The sequence below is a fragment of the Bombus affinis genome, unplaced genomic scaffold (assembly GCF_024516045.1).
Source record: "Bombus affinis isolate iyBomAffi1 unplaced genomic scaffold, iyBomAffi1.2 ctg00000694.1, whole genome shotgun sequence".
Taxonomy (NCBI): domain Eukaryota; kingdom Metazoa; phylum Arthropoda; class Insecta; order Hymenoptera; family Apidae; genus Bombus; species Bombus affinis.
Window position 1 is genome coordinate 45001 of NW_026109288.1, and position 6487 is coordinate 51487.

The 6487-nt window shown below is 48.7% G+C and overlaps 2 non-coding genes across 2 annotated transcripts; both read right to left on the reverse strand.

Moving 5' to 3' along the window:
* Nucleotides 1-1419: 1419 nt before the first annotated feature.
* Nucleotides 1420-1574, reverse strand: LOC126928229 (5.8S ribosomal RNA). The gene has a single exon (XR_007716458.1). It is a non-coding gene; the product is annotated as a 5.8S ribosomal RNA (ribosomal RNA).
* Nucleotides 1575-3664: 2090 nt separating this feature from the next.
* Nucleotides 3665-5588, reverse strand: LOC126928230 (small subunit ribosomal RNA). Its single transcript, XR_007716459.1, has one exon. It is a non-coding gene; the product is annotated as a small subunit ribosomal RNA (ribosomal RNA).
* Between the last annotated feature and the right edge of the window lie 899 nt (nucleotides 5589-6487).

A 6487-nucleotide genomic window follows, 5' to 3' on the forward strand; every position in this document is an offset into this window, starting at 1 on the left:
AAATCACACGCGCGCACGACTATCACGTCGTACGCGCGTGTATACCTCGTCTTTAATTAAATCAAAGTTTCACTCCAGCCTCGCCAAAGGGGATCGTCTTCTTCCTCGTCTACGATCTCTTCTCCTGTACGTGTCCAGAGATTCTCTCTGGCATGACGACGACGACCATCCAACGACTTTGTAACGGACTCTCGTGCGCATCTTCGTCAGGTACGGAAACGTTGCGCAACACCTCGAGCTTGGTAAAACACCCGTAGCCGATCATAGACACGCGCTAGTTCGCACACGATTTCTACGATTTCCGACGAACGTGGCTTTGGGCCAGGGCCGGCGGGCAGAGAGATACGCGAACGACGGGGAAAATTCGTCCCGATACAAGTAACGCGTACTCTCCGATCTCCGCGCAACGCCTGGGGATCATCTCCCTAAGTCATCAGCGCTCGAAGAAATCACGTGTGCGTTCCCGGATCTACGGCTCTCTTTCGGGGATAAATTACAAGCACAGAGTATGTTAAACGCAACGACGACCCATCGATGCGACGGTCCTCGTCGTTGTCAGTCGCTCGCGCAGAGTATATCTCTACGCACGAAGAGACGGAGTGGGCATTAGATCCCTGGGGCTATTCGAGTAAAACGTCTTAAGAAAAGACGGTTGTACGGCAAAATTCCGCACCGTTACCAAGTTTACTTTTATCTGAGGCTGTTCTCCTTCTCTCCTCTCTCGACCGAGTTCCCATATTTGCTTTCTCTCAGTCTCGCCAAAATAATATTCATTTAAGACGACGTCGGGGGCGCGGACATCGTGCTCATCGAAAACCTGCAAACGTATGCAAATCTGCTGATATGAAAAAAAAATCGGTCACGAGGACAACACTACGTATATATATATATATATATATATATATATAATATATTCGATAACCGACACGAAGCGGTGCATAAGCGGGCGGTCGTACGAAAGGACGACTCACGACGCCGCTAGCACTCACGCAGGTCCGTGACGGTTCTCTCCGCTCTTATTCGTATCCTTCTTCGTGCGCTTCCTCCGACTCTGAAACGTTCTACGTATCGTAAGAACGACGGCGGGTTGTCGAAGGCACCAAGGGACAGAGAGAGACAGAGGTAGAGTTTCGTAGTGTCTCCCGTGAACACGATAGTTTATATATCGAGCATGCGTACGAATTGCACGGTCTCGACACGACCGCGACGAACGCCGACGAGCGTCCAACAATCGCTCGTACGTCGCGTACGTTCTCTCGCGTCCGCTCTTGTTCGTATCCTTCTTCGTGCGCTTCCTCCGACTCTGAAACGTTCTACGTATCGTAAGAACGACGGCGGGTTGTCGAAGGCACCAAGGGACAGAGAGAGACAGATAGAGAGGAACGACACGCAACGCAAGCAGTCTTAGGTTTACGTGAGCAACCCTCAGCCAGGCGTGGTCCAGGAATTGTATCCGTGGACCGCAATGTGCGTTCGAAATGTCGATGTTCATGTGTCCTGCAGTTCACACGTTGACGCGCAATTAGCTGCGTTCTTCATCGACCCACGAGCCAAGTGATCCACCGTTCAGGGTAATCTTTTCATATATTTTTTAAAACTCTTGTACTCCATGTACTCTTAATACTCGGTTCGAGCGAAGCCGAGATCCGACACGACCGACCAACGGGAATCGGACGCGCAGAAGTCGCCGGAAGATCGACGACACGAAAACGTTCGAAAATGAAATCCGACGAACGCGCGAAGATACGCGCGTCCGCCGGCCGGGCGAAAAGTACATTATGATATATAACAACCATCGAGATCGAAGCTCCGTTCGTCAGGAAACGACGGGGATATAACACCCGATTCTGAATCCTCTGTGCAGCACACGATCTCGCGAAGAAATACGCACGGTGGCTAGCCCATATATATATATATGTGTGTGTGTGTATATATAATACGATATGCATTCCTCTCGTCCAATTATTCAAGAAAAAGAGCGTGCGCCTCCATCGTTCGGGTGATGTAAAGATTCGATGGGACTCGCGCGACCCTCGGCCTCGAGCGGTCTTTCCTCCCAATATCCAGAAGCCGAGCTTTGAAAAAACTCTAGCGACGGCACGGGTGTCCGACTCACGACATCGAGGCTTCGAAGTCGGCGATCTCCTCCGAACGGATGGCGATCGCGACGACTCAAAGCGTGAAAAATCGACGAAAGAGAACACATCTCCGTTCAGGTGATTGTTTTTTTTAAAAAATAAAAAAATTCGATGGGACTCGCATCCATCTACCTCGCGCGGTCTTTCTTCCCAATATCCAGAAGCCGAGCTTTGAAAAAACTTCAGCGACGGCACGGGTGTCCGACTCACGACAACGAGGATAGACAGCCTGCGGTCCCCTCTGAACGGGTTATATGCGACGAACTAGACGAAACTTTAGTCGTTCAGGTGGTATAAAAAAAAAAAATTCGATGGGACGCACGCGCAGCCGTCGTCCTCGAGCGGTCTTTCTTCCCAATATCCAGAAGCCGAGCTTTGAAAAAACTCTAGCGACGGCACGGGTGTCCGACTCACGACATCGAGGGTAGACAGCCTGCGGTCCCCTCTGAACCAACTTCGGCTAGACTAGTTACGAATCGTTGCTACGCATCGTCATCATAGTCATCGTCATCATCATCATTATCATAGCGGGCCAACATCCACGCAATGCGTTTTCGTTCTAGGTTACCCGATCCACGAGTATGTTACAAGTGGTTTCGTTATTTCGAACAAAACGACATACGAAGAACACACGCCCTATGGGTAGGAAGCACGTTTCGAGAACGACCGAGAGCGGTGAAAGAGACGAAAGGTCGACGCGCATAAGGTATCCATGGATCTTCGAAGAGAACCTTCGAAGATATGTCGGTATCCTTTCTACATGCGCGACTCGCTACTCGTACTTTCGCTCTCGTCGACTCGTTTTAGTCGCTTCGTTCGATCCCAAAGAGGAGTCTTCGATGTCCCGTTGCTAGGAGGAGAGCAAACGCAACACAGACCACGAAACATAGAAGAGAATAGGCGAGCATGATCTCTCCGACACGAGGCACTTTAGAGATTTTGTTATTCGTTTGTACGGTCTCCACGACGCAAAAAAAAAAAATACGAGATCGTGGCGGCGGGTCTTTCTGTATACGGCCTCACGCAAGCGCCTCGATCTCATTTCTCTTTACGGGTGGTTTCCATTCGTAATTTTTCGTTCGATATTCGTGTCAAAGTTTAATTTTCGAAAGCTCAAGTTCCCATTTATAGTTTTATTATAAAATCATAATATTCGCAGACGGCGGGTCTTTCTGTGTACGACCTCACGCAGGCGCCTCGAATTCGTTTATGTATGTATATATATATATATATATATATATATGTATCTCTTCATCCCGATGATCGAGAGAGAGTGCCACCTTCTCTTCATATAGTTTCGTAGCTGGAGGGTCGTCTCCTCCTTATGTCTTTTCATCATTTTGCCAACGGAGTAAGCCACGCTCCGGGCGAATTTAACTGTTCTTTGTTAAAGTATATAGCTTGTTGATACGTCGTATATACTTTGGTTCGTCGATATAGGAGGAGTACGGCTCCTTACCGACTTATACAGTTTCGTATTTTTCAAGTGTTCAAGTCAAATTCTTTAAGTTTTTGTGTTATATCGTTAATGATCCTTCCGCAGGTTCACCTACGGAAACCTTGTTACGACTTTTACTTCCTCTAAATGATCAAGTTTGGTCATCTTCCCGGTAACATCGGCAATGCTTATCACATTGGCCGCGCACCAGTCCGAAGACCTCACTAAATCATTCAATCGGTAGTAGCGACGGGCGGTGTGTACAAAGGGCAGGGACGTAATCAACGCGAGCTTATGACTCGCGCTTACTGGGAATTCCTCGTTCATGGGGAATAATTGCAAGCCCCAATCCCTAGCACGAAGGAGGTTCAGCGGGTTACCCGGGCCTTTCGGCCAGGGAAAACACGCTGATTCCTTCAGTGTAGCGCGCGTGCGGCCCAGAACATCTAAGGGCATCACAGACCTGTTATTGCTCAATCTCGTGCGGCTAGAAGCCGCCTGTTCCTCTAAGAAGATTTGTTTGTACGTTGGTAGTAAAAACCCACCGACCGAAGCCGGGGGCCTTCGAGATACCATAAGTTACGTCTATTTAGCAGGCTAGAGTCTCGTTCGTTATCGGAATTAACCAGACAAATCGCTCCACCAACTAAGAACGGCCATGCACCACCACCCACCGAATCAAGAAAGAGCTATCAATCTGTCAATCCTTCCGGTGTCCGGGCCTGGTGAGGTTTCCCGTGTTGAGTCAAATTAAGCCGCAGGCTCCACTCCTGGTGGTGCCCTTCCGTCAATTCCTTTAAGTTTCAGCTTTGCAACCATACTTCCCCCGGAACCCAAAAGCTTTGGTTTCCCGGAAGCTGCCCGCCGAGTCATCGGAGGAACTTCGGCGGATCGCTGGCTGGCATCGTTTATGGTTAGAACTAGGGCGGTATCTGATCGCCTTCGAACCTCTAACTTTCGTTCTTGATTAATGAAAACATTTTTGGCAAATGCTTTCGCTTCTGTCCGTCTTGCGACGATCCAAGAATTTCACCTCTAACGTCGCAATACGAATGCCCCCATCTGTCCCTATTAATCATTACCTCGGGGCTCCGAAAACCAACAAAATAGAACCGAGGTCCTATTCCATTATTCCATGCACACAGTATTCAGGCGAAGGTAGCCTGCTTTAAGCACTCTAATTTGTTCAAAGTAAACGTATCGGCCCACCTCGACACTCAGTGAAGAGCACCGCGATGGGATATTAGTTGGACCGCCCGCGAGGAGCTAAGCCCACCGATAGGACGTACCACATAATGCCAGTTAAACACCGCGAGCGGTGAACCGACACTGTGACACACAGATTCAACTACGAGCTTTTTAACCGCAACAACTTTAATATACGCTATTGGAGCTGGAATTACCGCGGCTGCTGGCACCAGACTTGCCCTCCAATTGGTCCTCGTTAAAGGATTTAAAGTGTACTCATTCCGATTACGGGGCCTCGGATGAGTCCCGTATCGTTATTTTTCGTCACTACCTCCCCGTGCCGGGAGTGGGTAATTTGCGCGCCTGCTGCCTTCCTTGGATGTGGTAGCTGTTTCTCAGGCTCCCTCTCCGGAATCGAACCCTGATTCCCCGTTACCCGTTACAACCATGGTAGGCGCAGAACCTACCATCGACAGTTGATAAGGCAGACATTTGAAAGATGCGTCGCCGGTGCTAGATGACCATGCGATCAGCACAAAGTTATTCAGAGTCACCAAAACAAACGATGGGACGGACAGACGAGCCATCCGCCACCGATTGGTTTTGATCTAATAAAAGCATTCCTACCATCTCTGGTCGGAATCTGTTTGCATGTATTAGCTCTAGAATTACCACAGTTATCCAAGTAAATGTAGGTATGATCTAAGAAACCATAACTGATTTAATGAGCCATTCGCGGTTTCACCTTAATGCGGCATGTACTGAGACATGCATGGCTTAATCTTTGAGACAAGCATATGACTACTGGCAGGATCAACCAGGGATCTTATAAAATATTCCCAAAAACCAGCATTTTCGTTTAAAAGTTCTCTCTGTGTCGTAGGTGGGACGTAAGCACCGTACGACGAGACTTTTCATTTTATATATATATGTAATATGACTTAGAGAGCAACGTTCCATGGTTCAGTAACAACGTCACTCAGCCACTTTAATTCTCCTCCTCTCTCACCATCATATATCGATACAAAGATTCATACTTCACAGAATTATTTCTGTTTGTAACTTTTCTCCTCCAAACTTCTCTCGTAGAATATAACTTAGCGGTAAAGCACGTATACGCATGCTGGACATACCGTAAGAATATTCTTTTATAAGCTTCAACACCTCTGTAGAGACGCGTTACCAGAAGATAACGCACTCTACAGAACGCCAAAAGGACCATCGTGCAGCTACAAATAGCTTACAACCGATGGTCTCTGCAAGAATGGCTACTCCGTAAGTACAAGCACACACGCATCCAACTTTTGTCAAATACGTGCACACAGGTCACCAGCTTCCCGACTAAGGGGAAGCTTGCCACGTTAACGGTCATTACGTCCTAGACTTCGACCCGCGGCGCAGCAGTGTAGAGAAAAAACCAGTACGAGAACGGAGGAACAGTCGAGAAATAGCGTAAAATACACTAAGACTCGAGGAGCGGTGACTGAATTCTCAACCGAGGCCGTTAGAATAGCCACGCGCCCAGCGCTGTTCCGACCGAACCGTCCGGCTCGACGCTTCTCTTATAGATACCAAGGGGCCGGCCGGAAGGCCGGCGCCGGTCGGGCTAGCGGCCGCGCGCTTATGGTGCAAAACCTCCGTAGCAACGTACCGTTCGGAAGGGACGCTGGAACTTAGTCGCTCGCACGTTCAATAACTACTATATAAAGGCGATATCCAACCA